Source organism: Felis catus, chromosome B1, assembly GCF_018350175.1.
Source record: "Felis catus isolate Fca126 chromosome B1, F.catus_Fca126_mat1.0, whole genome shotgun sequence".
Taxonomy (NCBI): Eukaryota; Metazoa; Chordata; class Mammalia; order Carnivora; family Felidae; genus Felis; species Felis catus.
In genome coordinates this window covers 107,881,396-107,894,035 of record NC_058371.1, presented here as the reverse complement: position 1 = coordinate 107,894,035, position 12,640 = coordinate 107,881,396, and the positions used below count along the sequence as shown (strand labels likewise).

The following is a 12,640-nucleotide window of genomic DNA, read 5'->3' as shown; positions in this document are numbered from 1 at the left end:
CTTCAGATCATGACTACTAAAATTTATGTCTCTTGCTTAGACTTCTCTGTTAAATTAAACACATGCATTTAGATACCTCTTTTATAGATACACTCAGATTCCTTCTAGGGAACTCTTAATGAACATTTTCAAATCTAAACTCTTATTTACTCCCATGTCCCCATCCCCTTTCTCAACAGCATATATTTAGAACATCTAAGTAGATTTAGATGCTCTCAATTGATAATGGATCTACTCAAGCCTAAAAGACTGAGGATTATTCAGAGACAGGTTTAGGGATGCACACCTGACCTCCTTGCATCATTGACTCAGCAAAAAGGTCGTTGCAGTTTTGGAAGGAAGCTAGAGACTGCCTAGTCAGAGAATTTTGGGATCAGGTTCCCAGAGCATGCACAGCGGTAAGGACACAGGCACATCTTTCTCCTGGAGATTCCTTACTACCATTTACAATAATTACACTAAGAATTGGGAAACTTGACTGCACCAGGTCTATGTTAAAGTTCCTGAGAGGAATGGATGCAATTACATGGCTTTACCATTCCAGGATCCCAGTCTAAGCCTGAGCTGGTTTGCGACCTTATTGAATTCCTCTCAGACCAGGAGTACTTCATTTAGTGCTAGGTATCACCCATAGAATGTACGTGGGGAGGTGCTCTCTTAGTGATCTATTCTAATTCCTTGCTTCATGTATGAGGAAAGCGGGTCCAGAAAATTAAGGGATTTCCTTTCCAGGACAAATTCTCCCTAGATCTATAAACATAATCATCTATGCCATGGTTGCGCTAGATTTAGCTTTCACAATGTTAAGTGTCTTGCAGGATTTCTTTATTTTTTTATAGGAGAAACAGTCATAAGTAATTGGGCTTATTTTTAATTTCAAAAAGAATGATGTAAACAGTTAATTATATTGTGTAAAATTTTTATTAAAATATTTCCTTGTACAAAATAAAATAAAATAAATATTTCCTTATTATAGTACAAATTAAACAAATTTTGTTGTTTTATTTTTTAAAAATAATTTTCCAGAAAAAATCCTATTACTAAAAGAATAACATTAAATATGAGAAATATAGATGAATAGAGATATAAATAAATATGCGTATGTCATGTTATGAGCAATAGGGGCAAAGTATTAAGCAGTTTCATTACTATGAAAGCATTTCTCTCTTTTTTTTTAATTTGGCACTTTGTCAGTGTTACTCAAAATTTTAATATGAAAAGAAAGTGATAAATTGCCACTTTATTATTATCCTTCTAAATAATAATCTCTAAAACTAATCCTCTGATTTGTTTAAATTTAAAAAAAACAGCACCAGTTAAAATTTCCATTTTTTGAAACACTTATGTGGTCTACTACTGCCATTCTTTGATGTCTTAAAGTACTCAGACCTAATTCCTTACACATTTAAGTTTTTAAATGGTCCATTTCTAAATTTTGATACAAATGTTCCACAGTGATGATTCCAAAACAAATCCTGGCCAAAGGTAATACTACAGTTATACATTTTTAACAGGTATGCTTATTCACATCTGCCATTAATCATAGTGCTTTATAACTAGATTCTTTTATTTAGAAAAATTTCACTAAAATGTGACTTTCACCATAAGCTGAACATGGTTTTGGAACGCATTTTACATTTTATAGGCTTACTTTTGGCTACCTTTGTTGTGAACTTTCAAATCTCAGAATGCATGAGTCAGAGAGCTGGGAAATCAATGAGTCTCTTTTAGTGTTTAATATAAACATGTTACAGCCTTAGCAAGAAAAGGTCTTCCTCTGATTGAAAGAGATGAAACCCAAAATTCCCAGAACCGTGTATCATTTTTGGATCTGGTTTTATAATCAAATAAATGAGCTGTGTTTATTTCATGAAAAATAACTTCCTTTTCCTATTTATGTTGTAAGAAGGAAAAGCTGCTTAAATCCTAATCAGTGCTGTAACATATCTTGTCCAAACTTGGAATTCAAATACTTGGGAACTCACATAGTAGTCACAGTATCCTATTGGGCAAAAAAAAAAAAAAAAATAACTGAAGTGTATAGGTAAAATTGTAGATGATGACTTGATTTAATAGTATCTGTTCAAACACCTGTTTGGCTTTGTAATTTTTGTCTCTAAAGTATAAAAACACAAAAAGCTTGTGTTTTTGTTTTGTTTTTTCTTAAAGTTTGATATAAATAAAATCTTTCTGTGATAGTAAACCACATTATTATTGCTTTAGGGTCTAATGAAATATTTAAACTTTACAAAGTGTTTTCTTGGAGAATAAAAGGTAATAACATTTAATAATACCTTATTGGGTTAACTTGGGGGAGGGGGGGAAACAGCAGCAGCAAGAAAAACACCAGACAAAATAAGAGTTAAGTCTACTTTTTCACTGAAGGTATTACTATCTAGAATACAAAGATAAACTGGCATAAGGTTAAATAAAAGAAGAAAAATGAAAGAATAAATGAAATGGATTGCTCCCTATTGTCCTATTTTAAAGGTTATTTTCGTTTTGACATAATCACTTCTTTTATGTCAGATTGATTCAATTGACTTTATGCAATCCAAATATCATTTGAGACTCTCCTTTTTCCTCAAAAATTTGCAGAGCAGTGTTTTGAAAATAAATGAGTAATCACCATTTGCCTGACATCAGTTATAAGTCAATCCGTAATTTCTATTAAAAATAATTATCTTGGGGCGCCTGGGTGGCGCAGTCGGTTGAGCGTCCGACTTCAGCCAGGTCACGATCTCGCGGTTCGTGAGTTCGAGCCCCGCGTCAGGCTCTGGGCTGATGGCTCAGAGCCTGGAGCCTGTTTCCGATTCTGTGTCTCCCTCTTTCTCTGCCCCTCCCCCATTCATGCTCTGTCTCTCTCTGTCCCAAAAATAAATAAACGTTGAAAAAAAATTTAAAAAAAATAATAATTATCTCTTTAGCAATTGTAATTTAAAATTTCTTGACCAGTAATTGGAAAACATGTAGCTAGTTTAAACAGATTATTAACTGTATTCTGTGAGGAGCTCTTACAGTTCCTCTAAAAAGGAAATCTTAATCATATGGAAGCTCTGTCAGAAAACTGACATATAGTTCCAGCTAAAATACATACGTGTAGAAATTTGTCAGAGACCAAATCCTGTGGTTATTGAGAAAATCTAGCACAATCAACAATAGTCATATATTTAATATGGAATTCTTACTTCTTATCATAATTATAACAATTTAAAATAAATGTTATGTGCTGTCATTCATGCATTTTGAGAAGTTATGTTTTATATGCATATAGAGAGAATAAAAATAAGAATACGTGGTGAGTTTGGCAGGAAGTCATGATATCTGCATTTAGTCCTAAAACAGCCCTCTTTGAACAGCCTTCTTAATCTTTTGAGCCACATTTTACTAATCACTACAATGTGTGTGTTTTTTTTCCTTAATCTTTAAGGTTCTCTAAAGTCTAAAGTTTTACATAAGCCTGATATATGACAATTAATAAAAGATAAAAATAAAAAACAAAGATATTCATCAGATCATAAATATATTATTATTTGTATTTTTAAATTTTTTGAAGACCAAATGTGTTTAAACTAATTCATTAAAGACTTATCTTCTATGGGGAAAACTTTGTCCTGCTTTGATATCAAAATCATCGACTCTAATGCATGACATCCCAAGGACTTCCAGCATGCTTGCTCAGTACACTTTTTTTTAATTATAATAACCATTAACTTCACTTTTGTAAAAACCTTTCCACTAGACATTTGTTTAAATATTTATTTTTTCACCAAGAATTTTATTTTTCATGCTATTTATATACTTTTATTTTTTTAAATTTTTGTCTTTATTTAATGGCCACTTTTTAATTTTAATCATTTTTATGCCGTTCATGTTTAAATATTTCTTTAATCATTACTAGTATCAAACAAAACTTGGGGTTTGTTTCTTGTCCTATAGGTAGATTTTTTTTAATGTTGCCTTTCTTTAAAATAAAACTTAGATTCATGACTATTATGTTTGGCTTTGTCCTTTCTTAATGATATTTTCTTTTGGTTCTTTTTTATTTTTGTATTCTATTATTTTGCTGAACTGTATAAACTGTTGAGGCACCCATTATCTTTACAATGATATTCTTAGATAATATCTTTCTTTAAATTAGGTAATAATTTACCTTAATATTTTGAGGTATGCAGTGCAGTTACCAAAGACATTCTTAAAGACCTATTTGACCTAGAATTTAAGTCTCTACTAGATACAATTTTTGTTTCTTCCTTTTAGAGTATAAATATTTTATCTTCCCAATTCATCTAATTTTGCAAATCTCTCCATTAAAAAATTCTGATTTCTCTTATAAATAAACAATTATGCCAACCAAAAATGTGCCCAGAGTGGCGTATTCCTATAGTCTACAGGTGACACCAAAATGTTAGCCATGGATAGGTCAAGTTTTGATGGCTTCGTTAGCCAGTACATCTCCTCAAAGGACACACTTAACGTTAAATATCTCACCAAAAATTGCAGCTATAAAAATAAACCAAATAAATAAAATTAGTATGAGCTTTTCATTCTTCATTTATTTTAGAACCAGTCTATTGTTTTAATTTGCTTTACTACTATTGTTAGAATATATGTGCCTTATCTTGACAAAATTGTCCAGTGAATCTTATTTTCATATCTTTAAATTCAGTTTGAAAATAAATAATAGAGGTTTTACTTCCCCAAACTAGCTAATAAAGTTATAATACATAAAAACAGTGTTTGAATAAAAATTAAAATTATTGTAAATGCTAAATTTATAAATGTTAAAAGTTTATAAATGCATATTCTCAGATTTTTATATAATTTTAGGTTACAGTTGACAAACTAATCTTAAAATATCAAGTGTTACAGTGCGGCCTACTGCATACAATAAATACCCAGCTGGTTTGACATTCAATTCATGGCATAAGTTTGTAGAACTCTAATGGATATATAATATGTTCAGAGATGGGGCCAATGTTAATGTGCTAGCTTATAGCAGCCATGTAAAAATTCTATAAAATATTCTAATCTTTTTTTCTCAGTTTCTGAATTAAATCTAGTCCTGGACTGGTAACTGGTAGTTTGGCAATCAGCACTGAGGTACAAGCTGCACTTTTAGTAGCAATGTTTTAGTCATCACCTAGGTATCTCAAAAACATAGCCCTCAACCAGGGAATTTAATATAAACACCCAAAAGTGAGGCCATGGGAAAAGACAAGAATTCATTTGTCTTAATGTACTCTATCTGAGTTGGTAAAATTTTTAAGTGGCTTATTGCAGAATTAAATATGATGTCAAGTAGACAAAAAGAATTCCCTACAAGTATAGGGAGCTGCTCTGTAACATGCATTAGTGCCTTTAATAACATGATCATATAACTTACTGTGTAAAGCGAGACATTTTTCAGAAGGAAAGGAGAACTACACAATATGATAAGACAAAAGTTCTGAACTGGCACTGCCTGGGCTAAACTAGGAAATACAGTCACTCTGGCTTTAAATCCATGACCCAATATTCAGTTTGATCTACTCCACAGAAAGAAAGCAAAGGCCTGGGGATTCATGGTTGGGAGTGATCAAGAATCACTACCCCCCAACCCCCACTTACTACTCTGGTAGCACACTTAAAAAGTTTTTTGCATTCTATTTCTGTGATCTTGGGATAATTATGTTTAGGTCTTCTAATACCCTAGAAGGAATGCTTTCACTAGGAAATATAGTTATGTATCTTTTAAATTGAAAATTAAGAATGTCCACTTCTTATTTAATGTTTCTGCTATTAAACTAACAGAAAGGGGTTAATGTGCTGGCCAAGGTGATTTGATACTGATTACTAAAGGAAAATTAAGTTGCTTCTCCCCAGTAGTGTCAAGAACAACCATATCACTATATTATAAAGTAAGTTCCTATTAAGTTCCTCCTATTTCCCCTGTGCTCAATAATAGTGGTCAACCTGGTAAGGACAGGAGCACATAGAAGTTGTGTCCCATGTGATGAAGATTTGTGTCAAGTTAACCCTCTACGTAAAAAGTTCCAACCAGTGTATATGCCTATAGAAGGTAGGGGTAACATGGAATAAATGGTATAGGGATAATGATTAGCTACATAAAAACAACCATTTTTTATTTGGTCTCATCATTTCCTTTGCTCTGCTAATTTATCTGAGTCTTACATCCAGACAAAGCATCTGAGTTGATGTTAATGGGAAAAAGAGGTAGATTGTACAAATTATTCTCCATTTATGCCTCCAGGTCCATTCTTCCACGTACTCTGTCCTGCTACAAACGTTGACCAACTGGCTAGCAACTGACAAAGCCTCTTAATCTTCATCATCTGGGAGAATTGCCCAATGGGCAGCCCTAGAAGGGTTCAAGGACAATTGGAGAAAGGTCAGGGTATTTATTATCCTGGCTCACTTTTATTTCTCTTTGGCTGTACTTTGGCAGTGATTGCTCACCACTGTTGTTTTCTTTTGTCTTGTCTTGTTTTGTTTTGTTTTTTAACAGCTGTAGCAATCAGATGTGATAACCACTAGCTCCATATTCCCTACCAGCATAAGGGTATGAATGGCTGACTGCTAATGCTAGCCCTGTACCTATTCACTATCACTTGTTAAGTTTTCCTTAACCTTGTCTTCACCTCTGTAGATAGTGTTCCATTAAACTCTCTTTCATTTATACCATTTGAGATCACCATCTGTTTCATGTGGGCATTCTGACTAGTACTATAATGGACATCTTATACTGTTAGGATTGCTAGAGATTGTTTAAAAATATTTATCTACATTGATTATAATTTCTGCTATATATAACTTCTCCTTATAAAGATAAAAGGAGAGATTTGTTAAGATATAAAAAAGACAAATGCTTTGATATAAAAGAAATTAAAAATGATTGTCTACTTTATACTTGCATCTGGATTTAAGTTGTAAACATATACATGCATATATATGCATATATATGTGTACACACACACACACACACACACACACACACACACACACACCTAGGGCTTTTTTTTAATTCATGAAAATGAATATAAGCTGCCTGGGAATAAAGACCTGAAGATGCAGTTTAGCAAAGGGTGAGAGGGGATAAAAGGACAAAGATAAATTTCTTTATACATGAACAATGTTTTTGGAGTAGGAATACACGGAGAATAGAGAATGATGCAAACCAAAAGGTGAGTGAGACTAGGCAAGCTAGAAATTATGAAATTTCTTTGAGAGAGGTTCTCAACTAACTTTTCATTAATATTAGAAATATGTTATATTTATCCTAGGTAGTTTTTCTATTGCATAATAAAACTGATCAATTGCCTTAAATATTCAGTTAAATCTGGTATACCTAGGAGAGCCTTGAATGATGATACTGGGAGCAAAAATAGTGCAAAGCCGTGACCAACCAGTATTCAATCTTCTGCTTAAGTTATAGTGGTGAAGCCAGCACTAGGAAGGGTGATCATTTATGATCTTTCCAACCATGATAAGCAGTAGCCTCAATGCAGTAGTGATAAGTAAGGCACAAAAAAAGCAGTTACATCCTAGAACTACCCTAGGAAATGATTAATTCTACTTTTTCCCAAATACTCTAGAGAAAAGAGGAGACTGATACACAGGTAATTTTAAATTTTTTAATTAAAGTCTATAGTATAAAGTTGTATTAATCAGGAAACGTATGTTTATGAGTAGAAGCAAATAGTATCATGCACTATATATTTTTGAAGTGTTTTGAAAAAAATAGACTCAATAAGAGTCCATGAAATATTACAGTATTTATATATTTGTATATATAAAGTATTTAAATATATTTAAAGTATTTTAAATAAACTAGGCTCTATAATATAAGGTAAGCATTTTCATTTCATCAGTTTTCCTTTTAATAGCTCCCTTTGGATAAAACCCCATACACTTGTGGTTGTTCTCTTACTTTGTGCTGTACATCTTTCCTTCTTCTTATTTGCTGTTTTATCCCCCTCAGCATGATAAGGGCTGTTATAGGAGGGCATGGAGACATAGGGAAAGATTTCATATGACTGGGAATTATACATGTGATTAGAAAATATAGCAATTAGTATATTATAGGTTAAAAATTTCTGGCTGTTTCCCCTAGATATGTGAGTTCTCCAAGAGAATTCCATTGTCGGGCATCTCTCACTATTTCACTTTATCAAGTGAGTAATGTCTTCTCTGGGCATTGTTTATACAGCCTGGATGATTATACTGCTATCTGTGTTTCCTAGCCCGTTCAGTATATCTATTAGAGATGGCCCTGTCTGACTCCTTATGCAAGGTTCACAAGAGAATTACAGGCATCCTTACCCAGATGGAATGCCAGCTATCCATGCTCTGCTGCTAAATAGTAGCAACTCTAGTACCCATTGCTCACTTTAGAGTTGACCAATGGAGTCAGATGTCCCTTGGACTTCAGTGGACTCATGGCAAGATCTCCCAATGATTATTTTGAGGCCTTTCAATTGGCTGGATGTGGGCAGAAGCATTTCCCCTCATACTCTTGAGTTTGGTTCAAGAAGAGAGAGAATATACAAAGCACACTTACAATTACAAAGCACACTCTTTACAACTAAAACCTTCCTTGGCTATACAAAGAGTTCATATATATCTTTATCTATATCTCTACATATGAACATATATATACACATATATGTATATATATGTATAAGAATACGTATACATGTATATATATATATGACTATATATATAGTATATATATATGTGTGTGTATATATATATACTTATATGTATATATATTTATATATATTTACAGTCTTTAATCTCTTCAGGCATAGCTTTACTTTTCTCATAAAGCATGGAGGTGGTGATACACTATTTCTGAGAGTACCTTTCAGTATCCATTTAGCTTATTCTGTAGACGTGATTCTTTTCCTGGCTTCAGGTTGCAGAACTACTTGACACCATTTTTTTTTCAGCTTAAGGATCCACATCCAAAATCAAGAAAACCAGAATCCCCTTTATATATTATATGTTCTATATATATTGAAAATATTATAAACTGAAAACACTATTGAAAGTTTTACAAAATGAAGGGCACCTGAGTGGCTCAATTGGTTAAGCGTCCAACTCTTGATTTTGACTCAGGTCATTATTTCATGGTTTGTGGGTTGAAGTCCTACATGGAGCTCTGTGTTGATGGTGTGAAGCCTGCTTGGGATTCTCTCTCTCCTCTCTCTCTGACCCTACCCTGCTCATGCTCTCTCTCTCTCTCAAAATAAATAAATTGAAAACATTTTAACAAAAAGAGAAAGTTTTACAAATTGAGCCTTGTTCTGCCTCGCAAACATGTTTTTAATTTTTTCATTGATAGTAACTTACACTCTTTTTTTCTTTTTTTTTTTTCTTTTCATTTTACTTTCCATACCTTTCTCCCCAATTCTCATTCAGGCACTTATGACTTTTGGTGCTCATTTTCCCAGGGGAGGAATGTGACCAAAAACAATTTTAAAATAACATTTTTTAAATGTTTTGGTTTCAAAGAACTCAAGCAATTTTGAAAGACTGTATTCATAGGCAGAATATTTGATAGATATTCAGAAATTATAATAAGGGATCTGTAAGTATGTAGACTTCCTTTGAAGGCTACAAATTATTCTCCTGATTAAGGCAAAAGAAGGGGCAAATAATAGATCAGTCGGTTCTAAAGAAAGGCCTATATCCTAGGATTTGATGAAAAGACAAAGCTCTGTGCCTGTCTTTCTATACGCATTCAGCAAGACTTAAAAAAGAAAAATGGCGATCATGAAGCTAGTCAATTGAAGCTGTAAAGGGCTTCTAACATTTTTTTATATCAGTGAGATGTAAAAGTAGCAAACTGTCTCTTAACTAGAACATGAAATGAGCAGAGAGCTGCTGGACCCAAGCGCCTTTATAGGAAATACTAAAGAATATGGTCACAACACTGACAAATTAGAGACAAATAGATGAATGATGCATCTCAATGAATTGGTTGATATGTATACTGTTATATAGATATGAGGACTGTATATGCTTCCTACTATTTGGTAGTATGATGTCCTCCCAGAATTTTCACTCAGCCCTGGAAAAAGGAGATAAGTAGCAGATTAACTAAAATTAACTTTCTTCTACGTTGATAGGTAATTCAAAATAAAAATTAACCTGAGTTACAGAAAAGTAAAGATCAACATATCAAAGTAAAGACTGAAAATTGGAGTGTGCATGTGTGTAAGAGAATGTGTGTGAGAATTAAATAAATACATCTGTTTGGGAAATAATATTTATATATCACAAAATTTATTTAGTTATATAATCAGGATTAGTGGTACATAAATTGAAAGTTCACATGGAATAATGAGGTGGTAAAGCTAGCATTTCATAAATAATTTAAATCTAATTTATAATACACAAACCATCTATCTGTGTTCCTTCATAGCACAGAGTACTTTTCTGAAACCTTCAGAGGATAGGGTGATGCTTTCCATTATCACTCTGAGTTAAAGTTCACCACATGCAATGCCTTAGGTGTTATAAATTACTCAACTCTGCAAACGTTATTTATGTCACCAGATGCTTTATTTTCATAAAAATCAATTTTCCATAATTTCTAGAATGATTAAATCATAAGTACAATATTGTGAAAACACATACAAAAAATAGCTAAGCTCAGAAATATCTATGTCTAATTATTTTCAACTCTGTCCCTTATGGGAGAGATGAAATGAATGACAGAGAAGTTAAATGATAGAATGCTAAACAATTCTTTTTAAAACACTCTGATTAATTTGCCTTTGCATGTAATTTGTACACTGTGCATATCTCTTCCTAAGACCAACAGATCAACCCCCAGTCCTCTCTAATTGCGAAACTGTCAGGCTCCTTACCTTGGCAAGCAATGCCCTGTTATGATGGCTGTTCAAAAAATCAGTGCTGATGAGAAGACTTGTGCCAGAAACTGTAAGCAATTAATTTCTACATTGATCTCTGGAATTCATCCAAACTTTTCAAAACTGAAAAGAGACTTGCCATACTGTCACTCAGTGAATATATTTCCAGCTAGGCTGTCTAATAACTTCACTGTGGACAGGTGAGATTAACTAAATCTAATATTAAGTTATTTGGCTCCTATTTTTAATGTATAATGTGTAATGCAAATTACCATTAGTGAAAGATATTTATTAAAAGCAAACAAATGAACAAGGCTACTGTTTGTTAAAACACATTTTAGACTAGAAAAATAATCTTACTTTCAACATGGAATCAGAATGAAACATGGCCATGAGCAAAACCATTGGATTATCCTTTCCTTGAGGCCTTAATATATATCACATCCCACATCCACTTTATTGAGGAATCCTAATGGCTCTAATTTCTCTTTCTCTCTCTCTCTCTCTCTCTCTCTCTCTCTCTCTCTCTCTCTCTCTCCATATATATATATAGAGAGAGTATCTAAATACCTCTCACCATTTTCTGCTACCTCTGTAGCCCATGTTGCCAATATCTCACTCTGGTATTACGTCTGAACCTACATTGCTAGTATATGTTTTCCACATATTAACCAGAGTCATTGTATTAGTTCGCTAGGGCTTCCATAACAAAATACCAAACGCTAGGTGGCTTACACAAGAGACATCTATTATCTCAGAAATCTCACAGTTCTGGAAGCTAGAGGCCCCAGGTCAAGGTGTTAGCAGCACTGATTTCACTTGAGACTTCTCTCCTTTGTTATTCTCCTTGAGAAGATGGCTACCTTCTCACTCTGTCCTCACACAGTTTTTTCTGTGTGTGCATGCATCCTAGGTGTGTCTCAGTATGTCCAAATTTCCTCTTCTTATAAGGACACCAGTTATGTTGTACTAAGGGCCATCCATATGACCTAATTTTACCTTAATTATTTCTTTAAAGACTCTTCTAATACAGTCACATTCTGAGGTACTAGGCTTCAAGACGTCAACATATGACTTGGGGGAACCCAATTACAGTCTATAGCAGTCATCCCTTTTAAGCAAAAGTAAATTTCTGTCACACCTCTGCTCAGAAGCCTACTCTAAGTGTGATGGCTTCCCAAGACACCTAAAATGAAAACTGCACCAGGCCCTCTGTCTTTATTACAACTTTCTCCCCCGCTTCTTTTATCTCAAATTGGCGTCTTTCTTTTCCATACTATCCAAAGTAAGCTAGTACTCTATGGATATTCCACTGGTAATCTTTGACTTTGGAATAGTCTTATAACAGATATCACTAAGATTTCCTCTCTTTCTGTGTTCAATCTTTACTTCAAGTATGATACTCATAGAGGCCTTTCTTACCACCTGTCTAAAATACCACTTTTCTACACTTTCATATGCTTTCCTCTTGTCATTTTTATTAATTGCCCAATAAATATTTATTTAAATACTCATCAAATATCTGTCCATCTGTTGCCAGCACCAAGATATAAGCTCTGTGAGGCCAAGAGCTACCTACTTCCTAAAATAGTACTGGATATATAGAATAAAGTTATTCTAAGGATGTAATGTGGATATCTTTTAGGGGTCCATTTTTCCAATACCGTGGAATTAACAGAAGGGATTTTCCAGAGTGACAAAGGAAATGTAAAACTTCCTAACTGAATGCTTCTGTTCAGTGCTGATCAAGATGAATGAAT

The 12,640-nt window shown here is 33.4% G+C and overlaps 1 long non-coding RNA gene across 4 annotated transcripts in view; it reads left to right on the top strand.

Moving 5' to 3' along the window:
• Positions 1-12,640, top strand: part of LOC123384970 — a 476,510-nt gene that overhangs the window by 359,518 nt on the left and 104,352 nt on the right. For all 4 annotated transcript variants that reach the window (XR_006596843.1, XR_006596840.1, XR_006596841.1 and 1 more), the window contains exon 7: positions 6,254-6,391. This is a non-coding gene — a long non-coding RNA (uncharacterized LOC123384970). The remainder of the gene's footprint in view (positions 1-6,253; positions 6,392-12,640) is intronic.